The sequence below is a fragment of the Felis catus genome, chromosome E3 (genome assembly GCF_018350175.1).
Source record: "Felis catus isolate Fca126 chromosome E3, F.catus_Fca126_mat1.0, whole genome shotgun sequence".
Lineage (NCBI taxonomy): Eukaryota > Metazoa > Chordata > Mammalia > Carnivora > Felidae > Felis > Felis catus.
The window spans coordinates 32,003,393-32,024,010 of record NC_058383.1 but is presented as its reverse complement, the minus strand read 5'-3'; the positions used below and the strand labels follow the sequence as shown (position 1 = coordinate 32,024,010).

Below are 20,618 nucleotides of genomic sequence, written 5' to 3'. Positions count from 1 at the left end.
CGTGACCAGATCTAGAGTCTGCCTTCGAGGGGCGGCCCTCCACCGTTAGTGCCCTCGAGGCCTTGTCCCACCAGCCCTCAGAGACCGCCGGTTGCCAGAATCTGCCAAGGGAGGCAGGGTGTCCAAAACTAGACCACAAGGGCATCTTTCCACACACAGCACGGCTGGTTCCTTCTCAGCGCTCAGGACTCTGATCAGATACCTGCTCAGGGGCCTCCCCAGCCCCCAGGCATAGCTGGTTTTCTTTAATTGAGGTGAAATTCACATAACATAAAAGAAAGCGTGCGATTCAGTGGCACTTAGTACGTTCATGGTCTTGTGCCACCACCACCTGTGCTGGTTCCAAAATACCTTGATCCCCCCGCAAATAAACGCCCGTTCCCCTGGGCCCTCCCCCCGGCATTCGCCCTTCCCCAGCCCCTGGCCGCCACCGCTCTGCTTCCTGGCTCTGTGAACTGCTCTTTTCTGGATGTTCGTATACATCGTACGGTGTGTAGCCCTTTGTGTCTGGTCTCTTTCCCTGAGCATCACATTTGCGTGGAGGTTCCTCCACGTGGTAGCGTGTGTCCGAGCTTCCCCCGTGTGGACAGACTGCTTTTCATTCGTCCGTTCTCGCGGCGTTGACGGCCACGTGGCTGGGTTCCACCTTCTGGCAAGTGTGTTCAGTGCTGCTGCGAGCGTGCACGTGGAAGTTTTTAGTTGAACACCTGTCTGCCGTCCGTCGGGGTATCTCCGTTGGAGTAGAATGCCTTTCCCACGGCCTCCCGAGCCCTTGCCATCCGCTGGAGTTGACCCATTTGTCTCCCCGGCTGTGTCGCTTGCCCCGCGCTCGCTTGGAAGGCTCCGGGGCACTGTTCGTCTTGCCCTCCACCGCCGATGCTTAGTGAGCAGGTGCCCAGTGACTGTCGAATGCGGGCGGGGACGTGGTTTGGTGGATGGAGGCTGGGCTGGATGAGCTGTTCAGTGTCCTGTCTTTCCATCAGACCGTGAATTGCGGCAGGGGCGTTGCTGTCTTGCTCCCGGCCCTGGCACCTGCATCACTTGGTGGTGGTGGCCCAGGATGCCAGCCACAGAGTCAGACTTCATCCCACCAGGGACGTCCCGCTTTCCTCTCTGGTCCCTACTTCTTGTCCCTGCTGGGTCCAGGCCGCCATTTGTCTCTGGGCAAACATTTAAATCCCTGAGCACAGGGGGAGTGCAGCGCTTTCCACGAGTGTTATCTTTATGAAAGGCAAACAAACCGGCCCTATCGGTCACTGACCCAGAACATTTAATAGTTCCGTGGAAAGGCAGCTTAGTTCCAGAGCCAGCCTCTGGCAGCTGAGTAACTGAGTGAGAACGCAGAGATCGCAGTGTGCTCAGAGCCAGCCGCGCTGACCACGAAGCCTCCAACTGACAGCCAAAAAAAAAAAAAAATCAATGTTTAATTCATAGACCTCAGTCCTGCCTCCTCTCCTGGGATAACGTACTAGGTGCTAATGTCATCTCATGACAGTGTTTCCCAGAAACGAATTTTTTAGGCCTGTTATTTTTCTTGTTTCCGATTAGAAAACTGGAGCCGCTTCTCTCCTCCCGGCTCCCCAAGGCAAAAGAAACGCCCTTTCTGGAGTCACACAAGAAGGAGAGCCTCCCGGCACCTTCCTCCAATCTTCTCAACCCCCTGTTAACCCCTCCCGAGCCTTCGGATCCCTGGCCAGAGACTCTAGCCACTGGGTCAGTGACTTACAGAAACTTCATTCTGACCTTCACACCGTGTGTGTGTGTGTGTGTGTGTGTGTGTGTGTGTGTGTGTGTGTGTTAAGAGACAGCGTGAGTGGGGGAGGGGCAGAGGGAGAGGGAGACAGAATCCCAAGCAGGCTCCACGCTGCCAGTTGTAGAGCTCGACGGGGGGCTCAAGCCCACAAAGGGGATATCATGACCTGAGCCGATGTCAAGAGTTGGACACTTAACCAACTGAGCCACCCAGGTGCCCTGCTCTGGGTGTTTTGAACAGAAAACATCATCTCTTTCTGGGAGCATGGCATAGAGTTTGACCGGAAGAATTAACTGTGCCAGGCACAGTTAATTCCGTGTTAATTCTGTATGCGTTAATTCCGTGCTCTGGATAATGCTGGGAGCTGGTGTGGCTCACCCTGTTCTACATACGGGAGACCAAGTCCTGGACCAAGTCTGCGGAGCTCACACAGGGCAGGCTGAGAGCCGTACCTGCACTGCCTGCTTCTAAATCCCACTTGTCTCCAGGTGCCCATCGGTGATGGCCGCCACTTATCTCTGATTGCCAGAGGTCAGCAAGACAGACCCCCATTAGAGAGGGAGGGGCCTGCCGGGCGGCCCTGGCATAGATAGGTCATTCCCCATTCCCACCTTATGCGCACCACTCACACACTCCAAGCCCCGCCTCGCACCAGGGATAAACCTGCAAAGCAGCCGTCTGGAAAGACGCTGCCCCCCCACCCCCCGCAACCACCACTTCCAAACTGGGTAGAGCTTGGAAGGTTCGTAAAGACCCCATCATGGCATAGATTTATTTGTTCCCAGTCTATCAAGAGCAAAAAGCAGAATTGAAACTTAAAAATGTTGCCTGTGTAAAATCAGGATCTGAGCTCTCTTCAGAGCTCTCCGGCAGAGGTCTCTAAGAGAGCAGCCCTTGCGTGGTTGGGTTGGAAGTGTGGGGATCAGGTCCCACTCCAAACTCATCCCTGAGCTGAGTCCTAGGGTCTGCCCTCCACGCCTCTTGTTGGAGCCCCTGGGGAAGGCGCGAAGAGGGAGTGTGAGCTCGTTGTGCAGCTGGGAGCACACAGCCCCGAAGGAGTCACGTTCCTGAGTCAGGGCCCACGAGGCTCCCTCACCTGGAACGTGCCCCCAGATCTGGACGCTTTCCCAGTGCACACACTAGCGCTCGGTGTCTGAGGAGCCCTCTTGCGCAACGCCGCGCAGCGGGCGGACCCAGCCTTGGGCCCCAGATGAGCCTCTCTGGGGGTGGAGGCAGGAGGAGGAAAGAGTTCCAAAGAATTGAGTGTTGCTTCACTTTTCGGGGTCATTGGCCACCTCCGACCGTCAAAGCGACTGTGTGCCCAGGAGCCTCGTGCACCCAAGGGAACGCTGCTCCGTTTGCTCGTGGAGAAGAGAGCCGAGAGCCTGGGCGGGATGCTGTGGGAGGAGGCCAAGCCCCGGCTTCACTCAGCCCTTGGGCTTCCGTAGGTCCCGGTGGGCCCCCGAGGGGCAGCCTCGCTGGCAGCAGGGAATGGGCGGGCATGTGTCAGAGCCGGTGGCACAGCCGCGTGCCTGTGTGTGCGCGTCGGCCCACGCCTGTGCCTGCCCTGGAGGACGCGGCTCCTGCCGGTTCCTCGTCCTGTCAGACTCCCTAGGACGAGCCGAGCGTTTATTGTAGGGCAGCTGGAAAAAGTGGAAGGGGACCGAGAAGAGACAAGATGCACTAAACTTCTCCACCCTGAGGTGTCCTTGAAGCACACCCGGTGTCCCTGCCCGTCGTTCTTCCCGTTTGTCCGGCATGGGTTTCTGGTCTCAGCAGCAGTGTTTGCCCGGGTAAGAGTCAGCAGAAGGAGGTGGCTTAGCCCATCCCTGGAGCAGACAGTCTGGGTTCAGGTCCTCCCTCCACCTTCTACCCGTTACGTGGCCTTGGGCCAGCACCTGTTTATTCGTGTAAAAAAAATGAGTGTACTTAACACTACTGAACTCTGCACTAAAAAATAGTTAAGAGGGTCGACTTTATGGTATGTGTGTGTTACCGCAATTAAAAAGGGGAAAAGAAGCGGGGATGAAAATGTGACCCACCTCATCAGGCTGTCGTGAGCATGAAAGGAGTTAATTCACCTAAGTGCCCAGAACGATGCCTCACGCGTGTGCGGTGTGCAGTGAAGGTTAGGCTCTCGGTATTTTTTATTGTCATTGTTATTAGTCACGGTTGACCCTTGGGACCCCAAATAATAGGTTCCCTCTCTACGCATTCAATCAGTTTGCACGAAGTTAATCACCCAGCAGCTCCCTGTGCTGCACGTCCCAAAGACACAGCACAGTTGTACAGATTTGCTCATTTAGAAAGGCTTGTCATCAGGTGCTGATAAAACGCGGGGGCAGAATTTGCCTCCTGCAGAAGGGCCAGGAAGATTCCGGTGCTGTGATGTGCCAGGGCCCCACAGCTCCTGGAGGCAGAGCCAGGGCCAGAGAAGAGCGGAGATCCGTCCCCAGCGCCCCAGCCCAGCGCGTGCCCGCTCCCCCGTGGTCCTGACTGCCATCACTTAGTTCTCGCCGACCCACACACCGGGCCTGGGAGGCTGGCACCGTCGGTCACTCTGCGGACCAGGAAACCTGAGCACGGGAAGGAGGGTGCCTGGCCCACTCCGTGAGCGCATGCCTTCAGTCCTGAAGATTATGCAGGGGCAGAACACCTGGGAACCAGCTGTGCTCTGGGAACCCAGGAGCATGGAAACCAGTAGAAAACATGACTGTATTCTGTGGATGCAGGTGTCTGCGTCCGAAGGAAAAATCCATAAAATTATGTGAAGAAACTTGATGAGCCTCTTTCCTCTCTGGATGTTTGTTTTTTTGCTGCTGAGTCATTTGTTTTACCAACTGCAAGTTCTCGTTAACAGACACGTGATAGCAAATGATGAGGATCAAAGGCTCCTTTGTGGGGTAAAACTCAGAAACAGGGAAGACCCCGGCCCTTAATTTTAGCTGGGAATTGGAAAAAGACCAATTCCCAGCTAAAGACCAATTGGTCTGATGTTTGCCCCAAAATGTCTCTGACTAGCCTAGGGAACCCTAGGGTCCCCCCTGGAACTGGGTTTGGGAACCACTTTACCACTTCCCAAGACCCAGTCATGGTGCCTGCCTTGGGACCCAAGAGCATGAGGTGCCAACCGAGTGGCATCACTGAGTGTGCAGACGGCTAAAACGAGAGTTGTCACTTCACGGGGACCCTCCTAAGGGTGAGAGGAACCAGAGGAGAAGGCTGGCATGGGACACCAGCATAGTGCTGAGTGTTCACAGAGAGGAGGGAGTCACTGGGTCCTCCACACGTCCCTTTCCTCTCTGCCCGTTCCTTCGTGGCCTCTTCAGAGTGTGGCAGCCCCTAGGGCCCAGGTAGGGGACCACCAGGGAGAGAAGGGAAAGGGGGACAGATGAAGGAAGAGCTGGCATTTTTTTTGAAAAAAATTGTTTGGTGTTTATTTACTTTGGAGAGAGAGAGAGAGAGAGAGAGAGAGAGAGAGAGAGAGAGACAGAGCATGAGTGAGGGAGAGGCAGGGAAAGAGGGAGACACACAATCTGAAGCAGGCTCCAGGCTCTGAGCTGTCACCAGAGAGCCCGATGCAGGGCTTGAACTCACGAGCCGCGAGATCGTGACCTCAGCCAAAGTTGGACGCTCAACTGACCGAGCCACCCAGGTGCCCCTTTTTTTTAATTAAAAAAAAAATTTTTTTAAGTTTATTTATTTCGAGAGAGAGAGAGAGAGAGCACTCGCGAATGAGGGGCAGTGACAGGGAGACAGGCTAGAAAGCCCAGTGGGGTCAGAGCGCCTGAGGGCTTCTGCCTGCTGAGCAGTTGAAATTTTACCCTGGAAGCAGTAGGAAGCCCTTGAAGGTGCCAAGGCCAAGGAGCGAGGAGGCAGGGGGCTTGGCTTTTGCTTTACTGGAGTCAGGAAAGGCAGAGGAGAAGGGGGTGGGCAGGAGAGAGACCCGAGATGCTCTCAGCCCTTCCGATGGCACCCCGCCCGCCCCCCCTAACTGTGCCGTAGGTGGTGCTCTGCCCTTGGGAAGGATGAGAAAGTCTTTCTGTAGAGCTTCTCCCTTCCTCGGCTTGGTGCACGTCCTTCCATATCCCTTTCTGCGTGTTTCCGTGCTATGCTTGTGCTGGCCTACTGCGTTGCGCTTTTATTTCTTGACATCAACGAACGCCATTTTCACTCAACACTGTGTCTTAGGCTTTTCTTCCCTGTTAGTTTGTGAGAGTGCCAGCTTTCGTTTTTATTCCTGCAGAGCAATCCATCATGTGGGCACACCAGTTTATTTAGCCAGTCCCCCATTGATGGATGTTTAGGTTGTGGCCAGTTTTTTGCCCTTGACAAATAACGAGCGCCTCTGCACGCCCTTGCACAAGGATTTCCCTGGAGTAAGTAACCGTGAAGTGAGTCCAGAAATATCTAGGGCTGTGGCCCTAACTGGACTTGGGTGACCAATGAAGCATGTGGGTGGAGGGAGGGGGAGGCCCAGGGCTAGCTTAAGGCAAAATATCAAGGACTCTCACTTTATGTCTGAACCCTCTCCTCTCATTTAGCCCGCGAGGGCATTTTGGTGATCCCAACTTCTGCCCGAGCAAAATCCTCATTGCTTGTGGGTAGTGTTCTATCCGGGAGGCCTTCAGGAGCTGTGATGATTGGAACGGCTCCCAGGAGCGAGCGGGGGGCCTCCAAGGGCTCGCTGACCCACCTCTTGGCTTGTCATCCCAGACAGGACATGATGGTATGATGGGACCCCCAGTAGGTTCTCCTCTGACCTCCTGGCTTCTCCACTGAGGTTAGGACTTTCTTCGATTCTTTCCTCTCTGTAGCCAGCATCCCATGACTCAATACAGCTTCCTTTATTTGTGGCTGGCCAGCCATGGCATTTTGTATGAATGTGCTTTTCTCCAGAAACACATACAGAGTATTATTTGTTCAACAGCTCAAATTCCCAGAGGGCCAAAAGTCAATATTATCCCGGTGTGGCGGGAACAGCTGTCTTGTGACATCTCTTCACACTTAAACAGCCCGTTCCGTAAGCCCCGGAGCGGCCACCAAAGGATACCCCAAAGCCCATCGACACAGGGCCGGTGAATCGTTTTAGTTTGTCTCCATCGCTTCCTGCTATGAACTCAGGTCCTTGAATTCACATGATTCGGGCAGGAGGCGCTTCAGCTGTGTGAAATACTAAGTTTGGGCTATGATTTGCGATGACTCCTCTGAAAATATTTGCAAGTTTGGTAAAAATTCAGGTGCATGCCATGTGCGGTATACTTGTAGCTTCACAGACTTTTTTAAGGCCCCAGGATGAGAGTCCCATTTATTGAATGCCTGCTCTGTGCTTGCTAGGTACTAGACTAGTTGCTTTACATGAGATAAAGAGAGAAATGTGTAAAAACCGTCATGTCACTAACCCCACTTCTGCGGCCGGGGCGAGCAAGACTCCAACGCAGAAGCCCCTTCTCCAGGGTCCCAGAGAGACTGAGCCTGGTTTCAGACTCCTGTTCTTTGTAATGTTTCTACCTGCTTCCTGAGAAAAAGGTTATCTCTCGTTGGGTGTTCTTTCCTTTCTTGCTAAGTTGACTTGAAGGTTCTTTGTTGCTTCTGAGATAAAGCGGCCCTTTGTTGTGGCTTTCTGAGTATGCTGACTTCACAGGCTGACAGTTGAACCTGAGGTACTGGGTACCACATGCACTCCAGCCTCTTGGGTGGAACAGGTCCTCCTAAATCGTTGGGTCAGTCCAGTGGCAGGAAGAGTCGGTGTTGATGGAAAGAGCCTCCCCAAACACTCCTCCCACCCTTACCCTTCGTATCCTGGAGAATGTTCTGAAATAGTTGACATTTATAAAATCTTGGACGTTCTGGAAAAATGCTTAAAAGAAAAGAACGCAACAGATTTCCAGCCCGATGCCCAAGGAAAATGTCCCACAGCTCAGAGCAGCGTTCTGTTCTCCTGAAACAGTGCCCGGGGCCTAGCGGAGGCATGGCCTGCTCGCTACGCCCTCTCTGACCTCTCCACGCCACCCTAGCAGAGAGCAGATGCCGAAGGCCCCCCGTAGCGACTTCTGTCCCCACTGGGTCGGCACAGGGGCCCCTCGTGCCTGCTGGGACACCCACAGCTTCAAGCAGCTTAAAAGCTACCACCATTTGGACATCTGCTATATGCCAGAAGGGTGGATGCCACCGTGCTGTTTAAACCATGCTCCAGCCCTCCCAGGGCGTTCTTGCCGTGAGGAGGTTTGGGCCACATGCCCTGGAGTTAGCCTACCCAGCTTTTTTGGCACCGACCCATTGCTGTCAGGAAGTTCTGGAAGGCTCCCTGAGCCTCAGTTTCTTCTTCTATAAAATGGGGCTCCTGATAGAACCTGCCTCCCAAGGGCAGGAGCTTGGCCCAGGGCACCTGTGAGGTGCCTCACGATGCCCCAGTAAGTAACCGTCACTGACATCGAAGAGGAGAGGCCGGGGCCCTGAGGGCTAGAGCAGCCTGGCCGCGTTGTGCCCTCGGGGGGTGGGGTGGGCGCGGTGCAGGCCAGCACTTTGGGCCTCCTGGCCGGGGCTCTCGCCCCTTGCAGGGCAGCTGGCCCAGCCCCTACAGGTCACTCACAGCTGTTCTGCCTGGTGCTCTGGGGCTCTGCCAGTCGAGGGGGCTTCCAGGTGCCCGCCCTGCTAGAGCCGCCAAAGCCAGGGCCACCTGAGCCACCGCGCATCTCCCAGCCGGTGCGCGCCGAGCACCCCTTGCAGCTCCGTTCCCGTCCTCGTGCAGCCGGCAGCCTGTGGGGGGGAGGCAGACGTACAAATGGGGCGTCCCTGTTCCACAGGTCACTGGGAGGGGGAAGGGGGAAGCCGAGTCCCGAGAGGCAAGGTGACCGTCCGGGTCGTACCTCCAAGAGGCCGCAGTGTGCTTTGCCATCGTCAGGTGGAAAGGTCTGCGTGGCTTGGGCACCACGGAAGAGCGTTTCCTGTGGCTCACTGCGTCACCAGCATCTGGCCACGTGTCTCCACGATGGGGATCATAACCGCCTGGGGAGGAGGAAGGCCCTGTTACTATCCCTGCTTAACGTGTGAGGGATCTGAGGCCCAGAGAGGTTAAGTCACTTGCCCCGGGTCACACAGTGGTCCGGGGTGCTGCCGAAACCCACTCCTTGGCCACCTCGCCCCGCGGCGTACTCAGTCCCCCGTCCTGGGATCCTCCTCGGGGCCCGGGGACCTGAAGAAATTCTTAGGCTTGCCTTGGCACAGCCACGTTTGAAAGCCGGGAGGCCATGTTCTCAACTTCAGCCCTTCACACGTGGTCCCTGAGCCGTCTTCGCTCCCGGGCCGAGAAGGGTTTTCTGAGCACGCCTGTCGAGGCGCGCTGATAAATCAGGCCCGAGATGCCTCCGCTTGGCTGGCAGCACTGAGTGGTTGTCTAGGCTTCCCCGGGCCAGTTGACATCTGCCCAGTAGGTGTGAGACATTAACAGCTTATTCTCCTGCTTTTCGCAGCCTGGGCTGGCTCTCCGCCAGAACGCTTCAAAGTAACAATAACAAGGCGCCGACCTGCAGTGGGAAACGCTTGTGCACCAGCTGAACACAGGGGCCCCTGCAACGGAGATTTAAGGTCTGCTAGTCAGGGAAGAGTTTGGCGACCTTCCGGAAGGTTCTAGGGCTGGCCCCGCGTGTCGCTAAGCTCTCCGGTGATGTGAGTGCGGGGAGTTCTGCAGCTCGTTGCCATCATGGCCCCCCAAAGATGGGCTTCTGTGGAAGGCCATGAAGTTCACCTTTTCATGTATTCTGTTGTTCAGCCTGCGTGCACCGAGCGTCTGCTGTGTGGCAGGTGCTGGGCTTGGGTTTGAGGTAACAGCCAGGAGGAGCCTACCAGACACCCCTGGCCCTGCCACACGGAGCTCGCAGTCTGGTAGAAAGAATAGGCCTTATTCATCCGTTTGTACCAGTAAATGATTAGCCGCTGCTAGGGAACCTGCGGGGATCAGGGAGGCTTCCCTGGGTGCGTGGTGGGGGCTGAGGGCGGGAGGATTCCTTGGAGCAAACTGGATGGGCGGGGACGAGGTGTTCCAGGCAGGGGACGGCGTGTGCAGGGGAGCTGAGCACGGAGTGAGGGCGCTCCCCGGCTCCCATCACTGTGACAGGGGCCCGGCTCCCCATTGCTGCTGCCATCGATGGGCCACCTTTTGTGCTTCGAACTCTGTACCAGGCCTGCTCCGTGGGTTCGTTATCTCGCCTCGCGAGCCTAGGGAGCGGCAGGCTTACGCTCACTTTGCAGTCAAAGTTTCCTCAGCCTGGGGGGGTTACCTGGACTTGCACAGCAGGTCAGCGTCCCCAGCGCCCGCCTACCTCCGGCTGACCCCAGCCCGTGCCCTTGCCGGGCTCCTTCTTCTCCGCGTCCTGGTTGTTACTCTTCCTCCCTGTCCTGTGTTATCGCTCATGCGGCTTAGAGGCCTGCCGGAAGGATCAGGATCCCGTGGCCAACAGGCCCATTGGGCGAGAATTCTGAGTTCCCGACCTCTAATTCGCAAACAGCTGGAAGCCCAAAACCATACTTTGCAAGTGCGTCCTGTCCCTGGCGCTCAGCACTTTTTCAGCAAACCCCTCAGCTTGGCTCCGGACCCCGCTCCATCCAGCTTAGAGGAAGCGCCCCCCTGAGCCTTGGTCAGGACTGCATCACACACAAGGCACAGCAGTGCCTTCCCCAAGGAGCAGAGAGGCCCAGCGCACCGGGCGGCGTCGGGGGCGTCCCTCCAGCCTCAGGTTGGAGAGTGGCCTCGTTCTGCTGTGGCCAGAGGCAGCGGGGCCTGCTCAGCTCGGCCTGGCCTTTGGGGCAGCTCCTTGCTCTGCGGGCAGGTGGGCCTGTCCAGCTGGGAGGTCAGGAAGTCAGCCGCCTAGGACACCCTCACTCAGCTGGAGAGGCCCACGGGACCCGCCCTCGTGGTTTCCCAGGGGCAGCAGCACAGCCTTTTAGCAGCATGGAGTCCCGCCCTGGCTACGCGTTTCTAGAATCGCCTTGAGAGCATTTGAAAAGCCCCCGTGTCCATGCCAGGTGCAGCCCAGTTAAAGTGAGGAGAGGGTCCCTGGTGTTTTGTGAGGCTCCCTGACGTGTTCTAAAAGCCCTCCGGTCTTGAGAACGCTATGAGAGATGAAGGCATCTCACTGAATTTCTCTCAGGTGGCTTTACAAGAGAGTCTGGGCGACCCCTGGGTGAAATGCCGTGGCCTGATGGTCGTTTCTTTAATCCGCCCATCCTCACCGCACTCTTACCGCTGGCTTGTGCGGCATGGGGCCCACCGTGACCGAGGTCCCTTCTGCGTAGATCTGATGCACCTGTTACCAGCTCCGTCACCTGTAGCACAGAGATGGATTGACGGCCTGGAGAGCAGGGCTTGCGTTCAGACCGCCTCTCTCCCATCAGAGCAGCGAGTGAGGGCTGCCCGGGCCTTCAGAGTTTGGGAGCAGATACATCTGGTGCCCTGGGCCCGGTTTCAGGAGACGCCGGTGTTCATCACACTTCCAGGACACCTATCGTGCTCTCGCTACACAGTCTGAGCCTCACTGCAATGGTGTGGGAGCCCCACAGGGGCACCGGTCCAACCAGAATTGGAGGGCAAGGAAAGTTCTGGAAGGAGGTCTTCACAGATGGGCCAGGTTAAACACGGGGCATCCTGGGCAGATGGCAGGCTCTGGGCTGTGAAAACCGTGGTCCGTGTGTGGGTCCCGCAAGCAGCCTGAGATGTGTGGGGCAGGAGATGAGGCCACCTGGGAATGACCTCCTGCGCAGGGTTGACCATCTTGGACTTCATCGGCGAGGCCACGGGGGCCGCTCATGGGCTCCCAGTCGGGGAAGGAGGGCGCGGGTGTTTACGGCTGCCCTCCGAACTGACCAGGGCTCCCACAGCCCTGGGAGCGGGAAGACCGTCATTCCCAGGGATCGGCCCCAGGCTGGGCTGCCCATGGGATCTGATGACCTATACTTAGCTGGAAAGAAGCAGCCGCTGGAAACAAGTTCTCACACAGAGCACTCATGCACTCCAGGGCCAAAGCTCACCCGGCCTGTTAGTGCACCTCACCTCGGAAATGTGGTCAGGATCCAGTCCCTCCCACCCCTGTACCCATCTCCTAGGCTGGGGTTGGCTCACTTTTCTTAAAGGGCCGGGCAGTCATATTTTAGGCTTTGCCGGCCACGCGGTCTTTGTCACAGCCTGACTGCCTTTGCAGCCAAAGCACCTTGTATGATATGTAAATGAGCAGGTGTGGCCACTTCCAGTGAAACTTCACTTAGAAAAACAGGCCCATTGCCGGATTTGGGATTTGGCCTGCAGGAGGTTGTTTGCTGACTCCTGACCTTGGCCTTCACAATCTCTGCCTCTTCAGTATGTTCCCAGCACCATAGCTAGAGAGATCCTTTTCAGGTATAAGTCACATCATGTGTGTCTTCTGCCTAAATCCATCACTGGCTCCCATTTCACTCGAAAGACCAACTCCTTACAGTGGCCCCCGGGGTCCCACACAATCTAGACCCTCTAGACCTCACCCCTCTCCACTGTCCCCCTGACGAACTCCAGGGTGGCCACAGGAGCCTCTGGCCGAGCCTTGATGTGGCCGGGCGTGCCCTGCTTTCCATCCCCTGCACTGAGCACTGTCGTCCCAGGTACCTGAGTGGCTCTGTCCTCACTGCCTTAGGATTGTTCCCCAGACTTCTCTGTCTCCGGGCTCTTCCTGAGCAGCCTGTGCACATCACAGCCCTGCCCTACTCCCGGCACTCCAGGTACCCCGTCCCGCTCAGTTCTCGTCAGAACACTCATTTCCTCCCAGTGTCTTCCCTTTCTTCATTGTCTGCCTACCCCGCACCCCGTCCTTCCCCAGCCCATTATTGAACTGTAAGCTCCAAGAGAGCCGACACTGTGTTTTGTTTTCTGCTAATTGCCCAGCTCCTGGAGCTTCACTGGGATGGGGTACCATACAGATGGTGCTTGGGAAGTCCTGGACGGGTGTGCGGGTAGATGGATGGATGGGCAGGTGGGTGGATGGACGCATGGAAGGATGCATGGGATGGTGGGTGGGTGTACGGAGAGGAAGAGAGAGAGATTGATGGATGGAACCACCAAATCTTCAATACCCCCTTTACGTGCTAGACATTGTTCACTGTGGACCCAGGGGTATGCTGCACAGACAAGTCCCCTTTGGAGCTCCCAGGCCCCGAGGATCCCGTAGATGCCAACCATGGCCAGGGCCCTGAAGGCATCAGCTGACAGCTAGGATACTGTGCCACAAAGGGATCCGACCGGGACAGAGAGTCCAGGAAAGCATCTCCGAGGGAGGGTTGTTGACCTGGGAGGAAGTGCAGAAGCAGAGCTGGGCAGGAATCCATCCCAGACAGGAGGCCACACAGACGGGAGAGCTGTTGACGCCTGGGCCCACAGGCTGCCCAGATCCCCAAGGAATGAAAACAGTGCTGTCCGGGTGATAGCCTGCCACCAGTTTGGGCACACAATTCCCCTCTGTTGTCACTTTCCGCCCTGGCCAGATAAGAGTGGTGCAGAGTCTGGCCCTGTTTCCCAGGAAGGTGCCTGGTCCTTCCCAGCACGTCTCTTTCCGTGTGAGTGGGAGGGATTTTGCAAGGTTCATTCAGCGGAGCTGGGGGTACATGTGTTCATAACCCCCTTGCTACAAGTCATAATCGTAACTAGTTAGAAGGGGGCGGTGTAGTGGGATAGCACATTTCTGTGAGTAGACTAAAAATCAGTGGATTGTACCTTGAAAATGCGTCGATTGTCCAGTGTGTGAAGTATGGCTTGGTAAAGCTGTCGTATTTTTTAAAACAGTTCTAAACTACTCAGGCTGTCCCAAAGCTGTCCTCTTTCTCTAAAGACCAGGTTATCTCATTTGCATCCTAGTTTCATCATAAAATGGTCCAGTTTATGCAGCATTTTCCTTAAAGTGGTCCAGATATTGGGGGGGGGGGGGGTGCGGATTGGAACGCACAACACAAGAATAATCTGGAAACCTTGATGCAATCCAGACTCACCTGGCACCCTCCCTCTTCCCTAAAATTTGCCTTTTTTTCCATTTATTTTTGACTTTGAAGAAAATACTCCGCTCTTACTGGTAAAATAGCCTCTTGTTCCCTTTCCTTTCCTGTAAATTATGAGATAAGTTTGTATTTCATACCTTTCCAGAAATCTCTATCGTTTGTGGTCTGACCTCAGAAGCAAGACTTCTGGGAAAGAAAGTAGGTATTAGAATCACCGCTTCGAGCATTTGTCGAAAACCTCTGAAGTGGCCAGCAGTTTGTGTTACGCGTTTGAGACAGAAAACAGGTGAACACCACCTGTTCGTTGCTCAGGAGTCACTTCCTGGTGCCGGCAGACGAAACGTCAGCCGCTCTGTCCAGCTCCTCCAGGGACTTTTTAAAAAGATGATCCCTTGGGGCGCCTGGGTGGCCCAGTCGGCTGAGCGTCCGACTTGGGCTCAGGTCACGATCTCGAGGTTCGTGGGTTTGAGCCCCGCGTCGGGCTCTGTGCCGACAACTCGGAGCCCGGAGCCTGCTTCGGATTCTGTGCCTCCCTCTCTCTCTGCCCCGCCCCGTTCATGCTCTGTCTCTCTCTGTCTCAAAAATAATAAACATTTTTTTAAAGCTTATTACAAATCGGATCCGAAAGGCTGAGAGATGATTAGGGCTAGTGGCAGAAAGGGGTGAAGGTTGTCCGGAGACAAATGTTCAGAGCCGTGGCTGGTGCTACCATCTAGTGGGGCCGGCTCCGGTGTGGCAAGCAGTTGGTACACGCCAGTGCCTGTGCTAAGCGTGGCTCTGTGCACGTCTGCCACGCGTGAGGTGGGGATTGCCTTCTCCTACTGCACCCAGGGAAACGGCGGCTCAAGGCAGCACAGGCCATCCGCAGCAGGCTGGGATTTGAACCCACCTGTCTCCACAGCCCTGCGCTCTGTTTCCCTGGCTGTACCCCAGCACTGAGTGCCCCCCTCCCGGCCAGCACTCGTCCTGCCTGGCCTCCCCCTGGAGGATGGCCGGGCGAGCACAGCAGTCTTGGAGGGTCAAGAGCCGCGTGCGCAATGTGAACCCCGCTAGCACCCTCCCCGCCCCCCCCCCCCCCCGGTGCGGCGACAGACTGAAATGCCCCTTCTCCATGACAGGCGATGTGCCCTTCACAGACCCAGAGGGGCCCAAAAGACACAGTCCGGCAGTTCCGTCTGGGATGTGCTTCTGTCCAAAGAAGTGCTCTCACGATTATTTATTAATTGTGGCAGGGAAGAAAAAAAAAAGAATAGAGTTTCCTGGAAGGGGATAAAAGTTCAATATGATAAACTCCCGAAAAGCAATCAAAGGCCAACGAGGGCAGAAAAATAAAGGACAGAGAGAGTAAGTGAGATGATGAATCAAAGTGGCCGGGATGTGAGCAGCCCCCCGGGGAGGGGCCGTGTCTCGCGGTGATGGAGGCACGCAGAGTCTCGGAGCAGGAGCGACATGGGGGCGGTGGTGGCGGCGGGTCCCAGAGCTGCCCTGCGAGGCCGCCAAGGCCCTGGGGATGAGCTGCTGATGACAGAGAGGGGCGGGGCCGGTCACCAGTCGGCTGTCCTGCCTTCACCGCAGGCCCGCTCTGTTCATGTGTGCGCTCGTGTCTGAACGTGGAGGATGATCGATGGAAACCGTAGAGGGACGGGGAAAAAAAAAAACCCACAGTCCTGCCGCCCGAGAGAAAAGCATTGTAAATATTTCCGCTTTCTTCCCATCTGTTTCTCCTCTTTTTTCCCTGATTTTTAGCCACCCAAGAAATACATGAGTGGATTCTTCATTAAAAAAAAAAAAAAAGAAGAAGAAAAAATCATATCATTACAAATGGGACTTAAGTCCCCTTTAAATACTCTTCCCTGTTCCCACCTCTCCCCAGACATCCCACGGTTTGGCTTCTCTCCTTCCAGAGCCTTCTGTGTGCCGTTGCATTCTCTGCGTGTGCCCATAACCTTCTCTGCAATTCTGAAGCCCAAACAGCACTGGGGGGAAAAAAAAATTTTTCCTAACTCACTTGGTGGCGGAATCTGCCTTGAACTATTTGTGAGTTATTTATAAGAGTCGCAGATGCCATTTATTGTGAATATATGTGTTTTATTTCTTGCAGAAATGCAATATCTGGGGCTTTGGCTGCCTGAGACCAGCCAAGGGTGTGACTTAAGTGACTTAACGTATATGTGTGTGCCACATGGCCCTTTAACCCTTAAAGATTCCAAGTTTTAAAACACATCTGGCCTGTGGCGCCTGGGTGGCTCAGTCGGTTAAGCATTTGACTCTTTCAGCTCAGGTCATGATCTCATGGCTTCGTGGGTTCAAGCCCCGCATGGAGCTCTGTGCTGGCAGAGCCTGCATGGGATTCTCTCTCCGTCTCTCCGTCTCTCTGCCTCTCTCTCTCTCTCTCTCTCTCTCTCTCTCTCTCTTTCTCTCAAAATAAATAAAAACTAACTAAATAAATAAAAACATGTCTGGCCTCAGGGATTTAGGATAAGAAGTCATGGATCTGTAATTGTCTTATGCTGTGGGTTCACCCCCCCCCCACCACCACTTTTTCTTAAACCTGAAAATAATTCTAATCCTGATTATCCTTCTGCAACTTAATTTTCGGACACCACTGTGAGTACAAAGCTTTCCGTGTCATTGGGTACAGATTTCGCTCATTCCTTTCCCTGGCCGTGCAGTGTGGGTGCAGGGGTGTCTTTGGGCGTTGGGTCACGTCTAGATTTTCACTCTCCCGGGCAGCGCTGCCATGGGCATCCTCGGATGCACCTCTCTGTGCACACGTGCAGCCCGGGATCAGAGCTGCTGGGTTGTGGGGTTTTGTTCTTAGAACCATCGCTGTCATGGCAGAATCACGTCCCCCGTCTGGCGTTTTGCTGGCCGGCAGTCTCGTTGCTCCTTGGCTCCTGCAAGGGTCACCCCGATGTGTGCCTTCGTCTTCCCACGCAGCTGCCCCCGGCACACCTCTGTGTCCACGCTGTCCCTTTTCCTAAGGCATTAGAGCCCACCCCTCAAGACCCCGCCTCAACTACTTCTGTCTGCGGATGACCTTGTTTCCAAATAAGGCCACGTTCTGAGGAATAAGGGCTTCAGCATGAGGATTTGGGGGGAGACACAGTTCAACTCTTGACGGTCTGAAGTTTAGCCGAAATTGACCTAGCCAGGCCGTTTACGCTGGCTACTTAGGTCGTTTCTGGTGCACTATGCCTCGCTCTGTGATGACCACCCTTGTACAGAAATCTTTGTCCACGCTTCTGGTCACTCCTTTGGAAACCGCTTCTTAGAGTCCGTGAGAATGCCCCTGTTGAAGGCTCCTGACAACACCTTGCCAGGTTGCTGTCCAGAAAGCGGAGTGGGGCGAGGGGTGCCCAGCTGCCCACACCTGTACCCCACACTTGCGCTCAGCGCGGCTCTCCAGACAGGCCAGCCCGCTTGGTGCCTCCAGGCAGAACCGTCCTCCCAGCACGCATGCGCCTGCCTGGCGGCCTGGCCGCGTGCGTTCCTCTGTCCAGCCTCGTTTCTATTTTATCTCTTACTCCTGCCAAAAAGAGAGTCCACAGGTTAACAGCAAAATAGAAGCCGGAGCTCAAAGTGTCTGTTTAGGGCATGTTCTCTTGCAACCGCATATAGGGAATAAAGATTTCAGAAATACTGGGCTTTCTGGGCATTAGGCACTAAATCAATCAGTGACATTTCACTCACAGGGCAGCTTGCCAAGCCAGACCAGGAGAGAGAAGTAAGTTCTCTGGTTTAGTTCAGACCGCGAAGCCCACGGCAGCCTCCGTCGTCCCACTGCTTCGAAAGGCAATCCAATAATGAGCACTCAGCCGCTTTGGGGAGGGGGGCGGGGGCCGGCCAGGGAGGGGGTCCTCTAGAGCCGTTGAAAGCCAGCCAACCCGATGGCTTTTCGGGGTAGATTGGGAGAGCTGGGGTAAAGAACTCGGGGAGCCGGGGCCTTGATTCACGGGGACTTCAGAGAGTGAGGCAGCAGAGGAACCCTTAGGAGACCTGGGGGCTTGGTGTCCGTGGTGACCGAAGGGACAGGCAGGGCTGGGTGCTTGAGCGCTCCCAGCTGCGAGCGAGCGTTGCAAGACAGACGCTTCACTCAGCAAGGCCGGGCCGGCATTGTTCTCGCCAGCTTCGTGCAGAGACCAGAGAGCAGGATGCAGGGAAGGATAAATTTAGCCAGCATTTCAGGGGCAAACATCGATCTCAGATGTAGTACTGTCTTTTAAAAGAAAGTGGAAGCCGTAGGCCGGTCATTTGGGACGATTTCACTTGAACAGATAAAAGCCCAAGAACAGCGACTGCTTGCAACCAGCTCACCCCGCGGGCAGCTCCAAAGGAGGGCGGCCGCTCTCCGCGCGGGCGTGACGGATGGCCCGCCCTGGCCCCCCTTTGTTTGTTCCCAAGAAAAGGTGCTGCCTTCTTTTCTGGAAAGATTTTATTTAGGTTTATCTTTCCAGTCCCGAAGGTTCCTCTTCGCAAGGAGTGACGCCGGGCCCGGCTCTTGAGTTTTCTGGCGGCGGGCCCAGACCGCTGACATCTGATGTGCTTTGTGTCACTACCAGCCTCCCTCCCCGTGTCTCATAGCTGAGCAAAGGACATCCGGTAGCTGTAGACAGATTTTTTTGTTTTAAACCGGGCACTTCGGACATTGGCACGGTGGGCGTTGTTCCTACCTAGGTGAGGCCGAGGGAGCCACAGGGTCCCAAATAATAGATCGCCTGTGCGAGTGACGTTGGTGCAGCCTCACTTGTCCCGTGGCCGCAGCATCTTCCGCGCTGCCTCGCTCTGACACTGCTCCCTTGTTGGGAAGGGGAAAAAAAGTCCGGTCTGTCAATATTTGGGGCACTAATCATCTGCGTTCGGGCGCCAGGGGTCATTGAAAGGCTGAGACGTTTCCAGGAATTCATGGCTCTAAAAACAAGCTGACCGTAAAGGATTTCCAGCGAGGATATGAAAGAAAAAAAACCCAAATCTCAGCCCCACCCCCACTCGCCCGCCCCGAGCCCTGTCCACTGGGTCACGGATTCTTGGGAAGAAGTGAAATCGAGGCGCACAGTGATGTGTGGGTCCCACTTAATAATGAATGTGGAGGAAGGAGAAGGAGGATGTTCAATATTTAAACATTTCAGAGCGCTTCGTTTGGTTTGCCAGTTAGTGCCCTCCGCCTGCTTCCTGGACGGGTCCTGTGAAACCCGGGCGCCCTTTGCCTGTGTCCACAGCCGGGCTCTGACACCGGGGCCCCACAGGGGAGGGAGACGAAACCTCTGCTAAGCAACCTATTCCCGCGGGACGTCTTCTCGTTTGCTGTTGGCTTTCTGAAAAGAAGAGGGAAGACCGTGGGAGAAGTGGGGCTTCGATGAATCCTGGGGTACCCGTGAGGACTTTCTTAAGCTTCAAGGTCATCTCTGGAGCTGTCATAATTGCCCCATTTCAGCTCCTCTTAGAGCTGACTCATGTTAGCACAAATTTTGTGCTCGGGCTCTTACCTCTAACAAAAAGGCTCAGCAGTGAGACCCCGTGCTCACGTTTAGGAGATGTCTATCCAGTGTGCCTACTAGATACGTTCCTTAAAAGTTGCCTAGAATGCAGAATTCTGTGAATCAATTCCTTTTTTCTTCTCGACACACATTATGTGAAAGAAAAAGCATTCCTTTGGCGGGGGGAGGAAAAAACATTTGGCCCCAAGACATAATAAAATCATGCTTAAGGATGCAGCAAACTTTAAAGTCTCTTAGTTAAAGGAAATCAATACTTTTATGATGAAATATTAATAATACTAAAAAAAAAAAAAATAAGTGAAAACTACAAATGCAGAACAGCCAGGGTGATTTCAGCGTCGAACACATTAGCTTAGCATTTGCAGGGAAGCACAAAGAGAAAGCGGGGCAAGTGGGGCCCGTCAGAGAAGCCCCCTCCAAGGCCTCGCAAGCCCCCTTGCCCGGAGTTTTCTGTTGAGAAGACACACGCCCCCTTAAGTGCCAAGATCATTTCCAAGCGTTTTTTGGAAGCAGTTGCCTTTTAGAAACGAAAAGATGACTGTAAGCTGGGGAGGGAGCACGCGTGTGCGTGCACCAACACACGGACCCACACACGGACGTACACGGGATGTGATGGGGACTGAGGAACAGAGACCCGGGGAAAGCCACTCGTTTGGAGGCCCAGGTGGCTGTCGCCTCCCCTTCCTCCCGTGAGTGTTTCCCAGCGCACATCTTTCAAAAGGACACTTGGATTCAGCTCCACCTAAGCAAAGACGGAACACAGTCACGCATGTCTTGAACCCAAACGTGACCGATGAGATTCTAAGGCTCCTGATGAAAATAACAAGAATCCCATCCTCTTATCTACAGTTTGCATATACATCTCTTGAACTTTGTCTTCATTGACTCCTAAGATCTTTGGTCACAACTGAGCACAGGAGGAAGAAGCTTGCTTTGTGTCGTGCCGTTTTCTCTAGAGAGCCAAGAGACATACCCCCCGCGGGTAAGGAAAGACACACAGACACGGGAGGGGCACTTGGGTGGCTCAAAGCGGCCGACTTTGGCTCAGGTCGTGAGCTCCGCATCAGGCTCTGTGCTGACAGCTCAGAGCCTGGAGCCTGCTTCAGGTTCCGTGTCCTTCTCTATCTCTGCCTCTCCCCTGCTCACACTCCGTCTGTCTCTCTCTCTCAAAAAAAATAAATAAATAAACGTTAAAAAAATTTTTTTATGTAAAAAGGAAAAAAGAAAAGACACACAAAGATGAAAATCCTCAATTCTTGCCTCATTGGACCCGAGGTCTAGGTGCGACGCATGTCCGTTAAGTAATCAGAACGGCCAGCACCACCTGAACACGTGACCTGTGTCAACGCATTCGG

The 20,618-nt window shown here is 55.0% G+C and overlaps 1 protein-coding gene across 15 annotated transcripts in view; it reads left to right on the top strand.

Annotated features, from left to right (window-relative positions):
• The window catches only part of CLEC16A (C-type lectin domain containing 16A), a 203,624-nt gene that overhangs the window by 159,318 nt on the left and 23,688 nt on the right, over positions 1 to 20,618 (top strand). The gene's annotated exons all lie outside the window — the stretch shown is intronic.